This window comes from Rhipicephalus sanguineus, chromosome 2 (assembly GCF_013339695.2).
Source record: "Rhipicephalus sanguineus isolate Rsan-2018 chromosome 2, BIME_Rsan_1.4, whole genome shotgun sequence".
NCBI lineage: Eukaryota > Metazoa > Arthropoda > Arachnida > Ixodida > Ixodidae > Rhipicephalus > Rhipicephalus sanguineus.
The window spans coordinates 74,122,390-74,136,247 of NC_051177.1; the positions used below are offsets into that span (position 1 = coordinate 74,122,390).

Consider the following 13,858-nt stretch of genomic DNA (forward strand, 5'->3'; position numbering starts at 1 on the left):
GGGAATCATTCTGGCGGTGTTTTGAACAGATATGGGGCTACGAGGTAAAAAAAAGGAATGGCTGCACCTATCAACGCTGCGGCGGCAATAGCCATCGCGAAAGGAGGCTTAGTGGTCACATCTTGCCGAAAGGAAAACTACAAAGAAGAGAACGCGGAAGAAGACTGTTCGTAGAGCCTTGCAAACGTTTGCGGCGCAGCACGTCGCTAAGGCCAACAGCCCATGCAGACTACACATAAGCAATAAACCGAACCAATTGAGTAACGCGCGCCTGAAGCTCCCATTTGTTCGGCGGAAATGGAAGTTGCACAGCCGGGGTTCCCTCGTCGATTTTTTTTCTCTTAGTTTTTTTCTTCCTTTGTCTTCTCTCTTTAGCCACACCGGGCGAATCGAGTGGTCGGCGGCTTTGCAATCGAGCGAACGCATCGTGACGCGATGTGAGGAGAACCGCAATGCCAATGTTCACGTCGCTTTCGCAACCACCTCATATAATGCCGTATGTTCTCGTGTTTAAGCATACGCTCGATAAAAAAGCACGCGCACTTTTTCTTAGCACGAGCAGTCTCGCAAAAAAAGAGAGGAAAAAAATCGACCGTATTCTTTTTGTCGTTGACTTTCGAAAGTCCACTTTCAGAGGGCACTTGTTCGCCGAAGTTGGTCCACAGATGGACGTGGATGGCGTGGGTACCGTTATTGTTTGGCTCTCGAAAAGCATTTCAACTTGCAGATGAACGCGCCTAGCCTTCCGCCTAACTGCATTTCGTAGTGTGTAACATACATATTGCCTCGGCATTTGCGAACCCTTTTGTCCTTCTCATTGGAATTAACAAGCAGCGCAGCATGACGCTATTGTGGGTGTGCCGAAACAGTAGAGCGCATTTATATGCCGTCATTTCATTCCTCGGCTCTCAGCCGTATGCTATGCGTACAGTTAGTGTAGTGTGTCGAAGCACGGCGCCATGCGTATAGCTTAAAACAATTGCACACGCCCAGAAAAGAAAGAAAAGCTAGAGAGAGCCCTTGCCCTATCGGGAAAATGGGGGTGTCCGTGCCCGACGTACTCTTTTTCTTTCTTTCTTTCTTTCTTTCTTTCTTTCTTTCTTTCTTTCTTTCTTTCTTTCTTTCTTTCTTTCTTTCTTTCTTTCTTTCTTTCTTTCTTTCTTTCTTTCTTTCTTTCTTTCTTTCTTTCTTTCTTTCTTTCTTTCTCTTTCTTTCTCATTGCGCAACGCTCCCTCCTAACTGTTTCCTTCCTCCATGCCGGGAATTGGACCATCATCCCAGTGCTCAGCAGTGCAACACTTCAGTTGTTATAGGCAACAACGACCGTTATGAGTTCATATCCACGCAACAATCAAATGTGGCAGCGTGAAATGACAAGTCACCTCGATAACTTCGATAAAAGATAAGATTTCCATATCAGAAACGGCCGATCGCTGACCAGCCCACGGTCGAGAGGGCAGCAATTATTGGAGAACGACGCGTACGACTGGTACGCAGTTCGAAGCGCCGGGTCTTCTTGCGGTCACGCCTACAACGTCAGCGACAGTTGTGAGGTGATACAAGCTGCGTTTGAGTATGGTGCTTTTAGTTAGCATGTTTATTGTTGCTTAAAACGTACTTGTGGGCTAGTTGGTTGGTCATATTCACGATAAACGGCAGCGCACGCTGGGTTAAGACAGAAACACAAAAACACGAAAAAAAGGACGACACAAGCGCTGAACTTCAACTGATCTTTATTGACCACCACAGTTGCTTAAATAGCACCTTGTTGCGCATGCGTGTAGCATCTGGCAGAGCAAGTTCAATAGACAATCCCATGAGCAACAAAACCCAGAAGCCGCGATCAAATCACAAAGCAAAAGCGAAAGATTACAAAATAAAAAACCCGATAAAACCAACACCAAAAACCAAACCACATCGCGTGTTAATACCTAAAACTTCCGCTCTTTTGAAGATAGAGCAACCGATGGGCAGCTAATGCAGTCTTCCCTCCTTTCCAAAATTTCTGCCGCTTCTAAATTTCACGTGCAATTTTGCCTTTTTCCCTACACACCACCCTCGTGTTGCCCAACATGGTGCGCAGCCGCAGTCCCTGCAGTGAATGGCAAGGTGGCCTGCATCTTTCTTGGAGCAGTGATAACTGTGCTCTGTGAGCCTCGTGTTGAGGCATCTACCCGTTTGGCCAACGTACACCTTATCACACGTCAGCGGTATAGAATATACGACACATTCGGTGCAGGTGACGTAAGGGTTCCTGTGCTTTATCGAGCATGCTTCCCTCTGTTTGCTCTGCGAATTGGCCTTTTTGCAAAGGGCTGACAGCCGCACAGGCGCAGAGAACAACACGTCCAAACCAACCTTTCGGCCAAGTTTCCGTAGGTTGTGTGACACAGTGTGGACATAGGGAATCACAAGAACCTTTTCTGGGCGGAAGCGAGCGTCGTTGCCACCAGAGGCTGCGGCGGAACCGCTCCTGGAGCCTTTAAGCAGTACTTCCGCCACTGACGCCAGAAGGGCCATCGGGTACCCTGACTCACGAAGGCGGTGGGTCTGGATGAGAAAACTTGTCTCACATCGGTGGATGCACGATTTAACTAGGGCATGATGAAAACATGACCGCGCAATTGCTCTTTTTACTAGCTTCGAATGGGCCGAATGATATGGAAGAACTGGTTTGCTGCCTCTCGGTTCATAGCTCCAACACACATGATCGGCAGAGCAGTACAGACCAAGATCTAAAAATCTTATAAAATTATTCTTAGGTACCTCATGAGTGATCACCAAGGGCCTGAGGCATTCTGTAAACACTTCAATAGTGCTGCACATGGCATTGTCAAAACCTTCTTCGTCATAACATAACATAACTAAAAAATCGTCAACGTACCTAAAAACACGGACAACCTTTTGATAGTCAAGGCGTTCTTTAAGTTTCTTGTCGCGTACAGCAAGGTACAGGTCACTCAGTATTGGGGCTATGCATGATCCTATACAAATTCCGTTTTTTCTGTAGGTAAATGTCACCATTCCATTCTGCAAAGGTGGATTTGAGGTACATAGAAATTAATTCTAAAATTGACTGCAATGGATCCCGGATTCGTTCTGAAACTTCGTAGCGCCGTGCCTGTCTAAGCATTCGCTGACACTTGTCATTAGATCATCATGCGGGATGCTGTAATACAAGTCTTTTATGTCAATAGAGAATGCTAGGTGACCTTGATGAGAGTGCTCAGTTAAAAAATGAATTACTTCTTCGGAGTTCTTAACTCTGAAGGGGTCATTAATAGGTAAAATCCTTAATTTTTCTTGCAAGAAGCTTGCTAACTGCTTCTGCCAGGTATTGCTCTCAGAAACAATGACCCTCAACGGACAATCAGGTTTGTGAGTTTTTGCAGAGAAGAATAGATCTAAGCTTAACTTTGAGCCTTCGCTAATACTTTTTTTAAGGGCTTCCAGTTTGAACTGGCTGCATAACTTAATCGCCCTTGATTTTACCTTCTTCAGATCAACCTCAGGGAACTTGGAAAAGACCGTCGAAACCGCTGCTGATGCCTTTGTGTCGAATAGTTGCTTAGGAAGCACAGCAAACCCTCCTTCTTTGTCTGCAGTCAACAGAACTTGCTCTGCCAGATGCTACACGCATGCGCAACAAGATGCTATTTAAGCAACTGTGGTGGTCAATAAAGATCAGTTGAAGTTCAGCGCTTGTGTCGTCCTTTTTTTCGTGTTTTTGTGTTTCTGTCTTAACCCAGCGTGCGCTGCCGTTTATCGTGAATTTATTGTTGCATAGTTGCTTGGTAGCGTAGAGTGTATTACAGCAGTCTGCATAAGACTTCGTCTAGCGTTGGTGTAAGTTATATTGACGCAATTTGGTAAGTATTTAGTTCATAAGCGTCTCTAGCGCTTGCGTGTACCTGTTCAATAAGCTTTCCTTTGTGAATACTGACAAAGTTGCACTTACCCGTGCAGGCGAAGAGGAGGAGGAGGAGGAGATACTTCAGACTGCGCTGACATAATCCTCGGGGTGCGCACCCATGTGCGGAAACAGGGTTCCCAGCGGCGTCTTCCTGCGTTGCAAAAGAGAGAAGCAATTGGAGAAGAGAGCACGAAATGCAACATTGTACGAGAGCTCGAATTACAAGTTTGGCAGGAAGGCAAGATTGCGGTATCGATTACCTGACGCACGGTGGAAACTGATTTCCCTTGCACACAATGTGTAACTGAGCAATATATTCGGATGTTCGAAGAGTTAATGCGAATCTTCCAAAAGCGGCGTCTGGCATTGGTGCCGTGAAAATTTAATATCCGGTACTCTATTGCATGAGGGTATCACGCTCCACAAAATACCGGTTATGCAGTCGCGTCCAATCACAACAGTCTCAGGTAAACCGAATAACGCCGTATACACTATATACCGCTGACGCTAACTAGCCACAATGATGCAAAATGCATCCCTTAAAACGAAGAGGAAATATGATATATCGAACTCCGAGCATACGGAGCCTTAGCCGTAAAACTACCTGCACCGGCTTTGTTCGTCATGCGTTTTCGTCGCGTCTATTGTTTCGAGAATGCGCCCGAGTAAGATTGACAGCGTATTTGGACGCAACATGGAGGTTCAGTACGATACGACGCAATACCCAGACCCGATCAGCTTTCTGCATCTTGAAGTGAGGTCATTGTGATGTGTTTCTGCAGCCTATATGGGTAGGTGTATTCCACAATTTGTACCAAAATTATGATGAATGTTCATTATACCTGGGATCGTATATAGCGAGTTATTCGATACTCAAAACTATTTTGAGTGCACCCCGAGCCGGTTTACTAAAAGCTTTGGTTTAACTTCAGATGCGACGAATATATATTGAGGGTTGAGGAACGCTTTCGAGGCTTCGCACTTATTATTATTACAACCGAATGAATATCTTTTTTTTTCATTAATAGTTAAGATAGCGGGCTATCTCTGGCCTGAACCGTTAACACCACGCGGAAATGTTTGGTCAAAGGAAGTTAATCACTATTTCTTCCATTTTTTGACCGATACCTATTCGGAATCAATAGCCGGACCACAAGCTGCGAATTTCATCTACCGAGCAGGTATTCTGAACATTCGGCAGCACCGGGAGACTCCGATTTGCCACACACACACGTATCTTCGTGACTTAACATATATATGTGAAAAGCTGACGCTCAAAACATGCAAAATAATGCCATATTTACGTCACACCTCACACATATTTCAACGAACCGACAGAATACATATACCCCCGTTCACAGGCGGGCGCGTAGTTTTCTAATGCATGCGTACCCACCCCAGCTACGCACGTATGTCACTTGCAAGTGCGCAGATACTTTAGAAAGGGGTTCAACATCGATAGAGAGAGAGAGAGCTAAAGAACTTAGCACAAGGCTCGGCACTGCCACGAGCCAAGGTATTATCAAGCCACATATGTAGTACATATTTTGGTCGTTTCCATTCGTACTTCCGCAGAAAGCGCCGTACTCCCCTCCACCTTGATTAAACTGGGCCCAGCATCAATCACTTCGTGCTGCCGACAGATAAAGCAAATGGGACGCAGACGCTGCAGAAAGCAATAATAACAAATGCAGAGAGAAGGAAGCGGCGGAAAAATGTCGGCGAAGCAAATTTGTATACACCTGTCAGGCGACGACGGTGACCACGGCACGTGCGCGAAATGGAAACGTTATGCAAACGCAAAGATCTGGCGCCTTCCGGCCTCAGCTAGCAAGACGGCACAGATATGTAACAGTCTCTGTGTCACCAAAATTGCGCGAAGCGGGACACGCTGAAGAACACCCTGCAGTGGCAAGCCGGGATTGTTCGCACACTTTCTGTTCATTTTAGTATGAACTTCTTTGGATGACAAACGGGACGAAACTACCCTACGTGCCTGCCTTTTCTTCAAGGATAGATAGATAGATAGATAGATAGATAGATAGATAGATAGATAGATAGATAGATAGATAGATAGATAGATAGATAGATAGATAGATAGATAGATAGATAGATAGATAGATAGATAGATAGATAGATAGATAGATAGATAGATAGATAGATAGATAGATAGATAGATAGATAGACATGAATAGGAATATGACGAAAAGCAAGGGCAGGGAAGTCAACGAGACATGCGTCGGGTTTTCGACCCTACAGAGGGGGAAGGAGGCTTATGTACGGAAAGAAGGCAAGTGGAAAACACAAAAAATAAAACTTGACCCGAAAGTACACAGTTTGTCATTGAAGTCCGTGGAGGTTTTTTTTTTTCCCCCTATTTCTGCAGGTATTGTATTCTTAGCACAAGGCTGGGCATAAACAAACGTAAACGCAGGGGCGTTTGCCATTACATATGCCGGCTGGTTAGGAAGAAGCGGAAGATTTTGACGTGTTGACTTTTACTGTCAGGAATAAAAAAAATAAGTATAGAAAGTCCATAGGTGCGCAACGTAGTTCACATTATACGCTTTCAAGAAAGTCTCATATAGCAAGCTTTTTCGAGAGGTTTCCACTCTCAGAACGCTGCATGCTTTTAGCGACGCTTTGCGTGTGGCCCCTTCACACAACGTTTTTTTTCTTTCCACCCTGTGACACTCTAGATGCAGGCCCTCTTCAAAAGTTATTGCGATACGGAGCAAAATTTTGAGTACACATCCGACGGCTGACGTTCGGCTTATTTCCCAACGCCGAAGCCACGCTGAAGTGCTCACCCGTGTCCTCTCTCTCCGTCCCCTCTTATTCGCTGAACCGTTCGCGCAATTTTACACTGTGAGAGTCACATTTTCTCTCTGTCTCCCCTGAGTTTGTGTGTTCGTGCGAGGGTTTATGCCTTTTTTTGGACAAGCTTTGACGGCACTGTTTAGACTGCATGTCAGGCAGGTGTGCATTCGGGAGAATAAAAGTAAATTACTCATTCATCTACTGTACTTACTGAAAAGTCAATGCGAAGTTAAAAGTCCCGAGTGACAAATGCACCGACAAGCCGTCAATGCTGAAGCCTTTGAAGCAAGTAATAATAGAAACGTACGTTAAGTAAAAGCGTTAAATCGTCACACGCCGGTACATACATGTGAGGGAAGAAATTGGCGTATGCACTGAACGGCGTTGAAAAGTACCGCTACGAGCAATCGATACGTGCTCTCACTCACTAGTTAAAACGCAATCGATCGTACTCTATTCGACCGCGCTCTGTTGGTTTAGCCATAAGCTCGGTGCGTACCATATAACACGAAATTGAAGCGCGTTGCAACGTAGTGCCAAAGAACAGGAGGATAAAAACGATAACCAGAAATAGACGGCCAATCTAATCTACAAGCGGGCCGGTTATCGAAATCCACCCTTTTATTGCTGCTCGGCTTGCGTTCGGCTGTCGTGGCGGGCGCGCGCGCGCGGAGCTCAAGGCAAACCCATGGGTGCACAACACAGTGAAAGAGATAAGTCTCCTCCGCCGCAGCCGAAAGACACTCTCCGAAAGGAACCGATGCATCACTGTCGCGCGGGCATTTAGTCGCGTCGACGTGACTGGGATCACAAAAACCCAGCGGCAAACTACCCGGCCCGGCATACTTGATCAATCACCCGCGTTACGCGACGGCGAGACCGCCGTATTGACAAACCCTGCGCGCGCGTGTGTGTGTTCAAGTTCGCTCGCCCACGCTGATGCGCAGTGACGAAACCAGCTATAGCGTAACGCGCTTTGCGTGAATAATGAGGCTACTCTATTTTAGCTATAGGTCGAGTTGTAAGGCTGGACGGAGCGTTACGGATCTAGCCGTTTTGTTTAGTATATACACGCACCGCGGGCCGATAGTGACGGAGTGGTCGTGCCGCGGCGCGTATCATTGCACAACTGCGACAGGCAATGATCTCTCTTTACAGATGGAACGCTTTTACACCAGCGGCTTTCAATGGCGGCGAGGCGACGGCTGAACGAGAGAGAAATAGAGAGGATACTGGAGGCGATCGGCCTATGCAAATACGTATGGAGCTGGTTTGCTGCCTATACTTCGGGTAGACCACTTATACCGTGGTCGGGTAGACGCATCCGCTTGGTTGCCGCCTACGCAAAAAAATTCATCGTTGCTCTGTCCCGTTTCTCGCAGGCGATGGGCAACGTCTTCTGGGAGATAACGGCGCCTATTTATTCCAGAGCATGACGGGCTGCGTGACACAATGCGAATATTTGAGCGTCGGATTTGCGGAGTCAGACAGGGCGTGTCGGCCAGCGCAAAAGTGCGACCGTGTAGACGCCGGTGGTTCCCTTACTGAAACTTAAACGTCTTTACAGACAGGCCACGCGTACTTTAATACTATAGTTTGCACTGTGATGAACCTATCTCAGTGGTTATATAGTGGGTCATCTATTTTTATCGGACGAACAAGCGAATGAGTGCATTAACTGTACGGCACTTGTGGGTTATACGAGTATAAATCGTCAAATCGGTTACTTGCAAGCGTTAGAGCTCAACAAACTTTCCGTGGGCATTAAGACAAAATGCAGATGACCTTCTTATTAAGCGTGCAGTACATTTAGAGGGGCCATGCGTACAGATTGTCAAAGTGTATCAGTGAATGCATCTCCATGACACATTTGTACACGGCAGAGTAAGTACAAGAAGTGTGGGATGAAGTGGCGATCATGGTAAGCGAGATGTGAAAATGAGAAACAATTCTAGAAGTAATCCAGTCGTACGCACGGCCGCTTGGTTTCGTTAAAAACAGGTTAGCGTGTGGTTCTCAACGATATAGCAGCACAAAAAGAAGGCACGAGGTCGTTCATATATATATATATATATATATATATATATATATATATATATATATAATATATATATATATATATATTATATATATATATTATATATATATATATATATATATATATATATAGACAAACAAACAAAAAAACTCGGAGTACGTAAAAACAGAAAACTATTCGGATAATAGTTTCATAAGAAATTAATCATCGCTCGCAGGATAGGGTTAGTTGGATATCATTGGGAGAGGCCTTTGTCCTAGAGCGGACGTAAGACACAATGATGATGATGATAATGGAAAATACGCTTTGCACCAAAAGAGAAACACAGCAGTGCTCCGTGTATATTCTTTTCGACGAACGCATGCAAAGTTCAATTGGAAATATTCAGCGCAGCTGGTATAACAAAACGAATATCCGAGTGCAGCGGAGATCTGGTCGGGCATCACCTAATATGCACAAACCACAAAAGCGACGAACTAGCGCTTGTACAGACCTCGACAAACTAACGCATTGAATGACATTGAAAGGAAAAGGAAGAGAAACGTAACGTAAAGCCGGGGGCTAGGGAAGGAATTCGCAATAGAAAGAGTAAAAATTATAAAGAGGGAAGCAAGGCTAAAAGCAGGTATACTAAGAAGAAAGCAGCAATGGAGTAACGAGGACGAATATTCACGAAGTTAAAAAAAATATATACCGTCGACTTATTGCCATAGTTAGGAGCAGCTGCCAGCTGTTTGAATAAAGCAAAACAGAATACAAGCATAAAAACGCGAAGAATATGGATTGGTAAGATAAACGAAGAGCTGAAAAAGTCAGCTTTTTTCTTTTTTTGGCAAAGATCACGCTGGCAAATTCCCATTCACAAGAGACAGCGTAAAAAAAACAAAAAAACGCCGCGTTAGTAAATGGGCAAAGAAAGAAAGAACAGAACAGAACAGAATAGAAGACGAGAAGGTAAAGGCTGCGATAAGCAAAATAGAACGATGGAGTCGCATTTGTAAAGAAAGCAAGCAAAAGAAAGCGAATGAGGAAGAACAGGAACCTGTTCACTGCTCCGCCAGAGGCAACAACGCAAACAGACCAAAATATGGAGAGAGCAGCACGGGGGCAAACGGAACAGGTTGGCGCTTTGCATGGCGGCCGGGCTCCCATTTCCGTCGCGAAGCAAACACTGCCTGCAATGTACTACTCGCCTTCGCGCCGCCGCTACCCCACGCCTCCAGTCAGCGGCACGAGGCCTCAGGATTTAGATGGAGAATGTACGCGAGGGTGAGGCCGTATGCAAAATGCGCGCGAAGCTACAACCGGCTGGGCTCATATATATATATATATATATATATATATATATATATATATATATATATTTACACACGCATATACTGCTCTGCTCGGCCGTTTCTTCTTCCCCGTAATGCGCTATACCAGTTGAAGTACGACGAACCAACTCGCCCAATCTTCAACACTAGTGCAAACAGAGAGCCGAGAAGTAAGCGACTACACAGTGTGCGGTGGCAGATATACGTTGTAGGAGAGTAAAAAAAACAACGACAACAAAACGGTTCATAAACGCAACGAGCGAGAGATGGGTCTGTCGGTGTACGGAGCGATTCACATTTGGCACTGGTGTATGGTACACGGAAGTAGGCACCTTCATCGCTGTTCCGTGTATATGCTACACGGTGCGAGCTCTCTGTTTGCTAGCTGCCTGAGCTCGGCTTACTAGCAGTGGCGAAAAACGGTGTCAGAGAAACGCGATTTCGTAGAAATCGAAAATGGCGATATTGAAAGGGATAAAATGGTTGAAGCGTAGGCGTGCGCACGGGTCAGGGGGAAGGGGGGAAGTCATGTTAAGGAATAAATTAAACTGATGTCCTGTCTGTTTTCTTTTTGAAAAAGTTTGTCTTTTACGATCATCAATGTTTCCTTCTTCGCAGTTTTATGTATTTCTGTTATCATTTTACAATGTTTTCCGATAGTTTTTTTTTTTTTTTTCACTTTATATTGCTGTACTCTCACCTTCTCGGTCCTCGTACTGCAAATTATATATATGTCTCCCCAAGACGAAGCTATATTCTCTACATTTAGTGCCCCCTGCTCCCGTACTCGCAAAGACAACTGTGCAAGAATTGTTCGTAAAAAAAAAATTCCTTCCAATCCTGACGCTGGACATATAATTAACAAAGCCAGCTAGCCAATGGCAAAGCGGACTTACGCACGAAAACCTTTCTCAATGCGGCCATTCGTTTGGAAGACCTACCTATCCCAGGCCAGCTGCCATCGCAAGTAATAAATATTCGCAAGGTAAGGATTCGTTGGCACTTGTTCTTACGAAACTGTTCAAGGCGCAAGGCCGCTGTGTTTGCGTGTGCGTGTTGGAACATGGGTTTTATTGCGTACACGGTAAGATTTTATTGCGTACACGCAACGATGCTCCAGCCACAAACAAAGGCAGTAAATGAGTGTATAAACGGGTACGGCTCGAAAGCCGTTGCGGGCCACGCCGATACATTGCAAAAGTATACCCTTACAAAGAGCATAGTTGGCAATTTATTTGCCTTTGGTGTTCTGGGGGCTCCAGCTTCCGTAATAATTTACGCTAACTCACCACACAACTCGCGCCTCTCTTCTGGGAATAAGCTGAGATTAGAGCTGGGAACTGTTACAGTCGGAGCCCACCCCCGTTATGTGCTTACTCGCCATGATGGCGAAACGCTGACATTGGTGAACGAAAGAAAAATATAATAAGTGTCGGAGACGGCAAAGTAATTACGCCACCCGCGAGGGAGTTCGGCCGCCTCGTTTTATTATCATCATAAAAGTGCAACTAGACGATGCAATCCCACTTCTTCGTTCAAATGGAGAGAATATCGCAAGACGAATTCCCAGTACAGACAACACAATGTCGTTCTGTTTAGCTTCTCGCTAATGTTGGTGGCTGTCGTCGACATGAAAGTAAAATTGTAGAAACAAAAATGAATTAGCGCCTGTGGAGTTCTGCGGTGCCCCTGGGGTGCCGCAGACTTTCTTGATTAGCCTCCGGCTATAAAAAAAATATTATTGCTGCCTTTAGGCGCTACATGGTCGACCACGTGCCCAACTTATAGAGATCGATGTTTTCAATCAGCCACATATCGTTCAATGGTGCGCATCAAGGGACTACTGCTCGTTTAGTGGCTGCACAGTTGCACCGAAAAAAAAAATCTGGTTGTACATAAACGGTGTGCCACATATCGAAAGTACTGTACTCGCAAACATACGGAGGAATTAGTATGGTCGCTAGTTAGTTAGTTAGTTAGTTAGTTAGTTAGTTAGTTAGTTAGTTAGTTAGTTAGTTAGTTAGTTAGTTAGTTAGTTAGTTAGTTAGTTAGTTAGTTAGTTAGTAGACTCGTTAGATACTTGCATAGAGAAAAACGAGTGGCAGCGCCTAGGTTGTTTCCCTTTTTCGGTTTGAACCACGTGCGAAGTGAAGGCAAGCTTTCATCTAGAATCCTAAACTGGTGTCAAGACTCCTGTGACAACTTAGGCTTAGTCTATCGCTCATCTATTGCCCTCTCTTCCTGTCATTTTAGACAGACAGACAGACAGACAGACAGACAGACAGACAGACAGACAGACAGACAGACAGACAGACAGACAGACAGACAGACAGACAGACAGACAGACAGACAGACAGACAGACAGACAGACAGACAGACAGACAGACAGACAGACAGACAGACAGACAGACAGACAGACAGACAGACAGACAGACAGACAGACAGACAGACAGACAGACAGACAGACAGACAGACAGACAGACAGACAGACAGACAGACAGACAGACAGACAGACAGATAGATAGATAGATAGATAGATAGATAGATAGATAGATAGATAGATAGATAGATAGATAGATAGATAGATAGATAGATAGATAGATAGATAGATAGATAGATAGATAGATAGATAGATAGATAGATAGATACTTTATTTAAAACTGAAGAGAGATCTGAAGGAAATGATTGAAATTTAATGCAACAACGCTATGGCCATAAAGCACACTACACTGCCCGTATATATATGTTCAGTCGTAGGAAACAATAATTGCGTGGTGTCGCTGAAAGCACGAGTGGAAACATGATGAAAGCTTGTTACTAAAGACGTAGTGGTGTCTGGATACCGTGTTGTTTCACGACGCAGGATTATCGAACTGTACACTCTAAATGGAAGATATTCCTTACTTCTCTCTCAAAACCCATGCCATCTAACCTTTAATACCAAAATGCGCCAGCAAGGCAATGATTTCGCAGAAACGTGTTTGAAAGATACCGAGAAATACCATGTGAGGGAGCCTACAGCTCAGCATCTGCCGTATTTGGGGAGACTTCTTCGTACGTAGAGACAACCTTAAGGGGACACTTAGAGACCGGGCTGCAGTCAACGAGTAAAGAAAGTGCAGGATCCGAAACTCTCTAATACCATGTTGCTTGGCTTAAACACAAGTGAAGCGGCAAAACTGAGGTAGTGCCACGTGCTTGAGAAAGAGGGGATAAACAGTGAAAAAAAAAATGCAGGAGCGTAGGGGCTACAGGGTAACGACGTGACCTTTGTCGTGAATTATACTCCCTGAGATGCTGCTAAAGAAATGCATCGAAACCTACGGCAGTCTGCAATTTACTATCAGCGCTGAACCATAGCCTGCCACGGGAAATGCTGCAACCTAACCGCAAAAGTGAAAGCGAAGGCGAGGAAAGCGACAAACAAATAAAGAAAAGGGAACGAACTAAAGAAGGCAGTCGTCGCTACCACCCTCTGGCCTTTTACCGTTGGTGCGTCACCTTAAAGAAGACAAGTTGCCAAGCTTGATTCGAACGCCAGCGTTGGAGAGAGCGACGCGGGATCGGGGAAGCCAGTGGCTGACCAGAAAAGATGGCTCAGCCCCAATACAGCCAAGGCGTCGCGTGGCCGCGGAATCGGTTTCGAAAATGTCAGGAGTCCCTGGGAGCGAGGAGGCTTCGCGGTTGCAACCAAGAAGGGCCCAGAAAACTCTGGGAAAATGAAAAGAGGAACGTCCTGAAAATATATAGTGGCAGCGAATACGGAGAACA

General features: G+C 45.2%; 1 protein-coding gene and 1 long non-coding RNA gene across 2 annotated transcripts in view; one reads left to right on the plus strand and one right to left on the minus strand.

The window, feature by feature from the left end:
- Positions 1 to 4,078, plus strand: part of LOC119383179 (uncharacterized) — a 149,225-nt gene extending 145,147 nt beyond the window's left edge. The window contains exon 4 of the long non-coding RNA XR_007415088.1: positions 3,975 to 4,078. This is a non-coding gene — a long non-coding RNA (uncharacterized LOC119383179). The remainder of the gene's footprint in view (positions 1 to 3,974) is intronic.
- LOC119383178 (alpha-2C adrenergic receptor) overlaps positions 1 to 13,858 on the minus strand; it is a 313,876-nt gene that overhangs the window by 147,598 nt on the left and 152,420 nt on the right. The window contains exon 2 of the mRNA XM_037651211.2: positions 3,959 to 4,064. The gene's annotated coding sequence lies outside the window, so the exon portion shown is untranslated. The remainder of the gene's footprint in view (positions 1 to 3,958; positions 4,065 to 13,858) is intronic.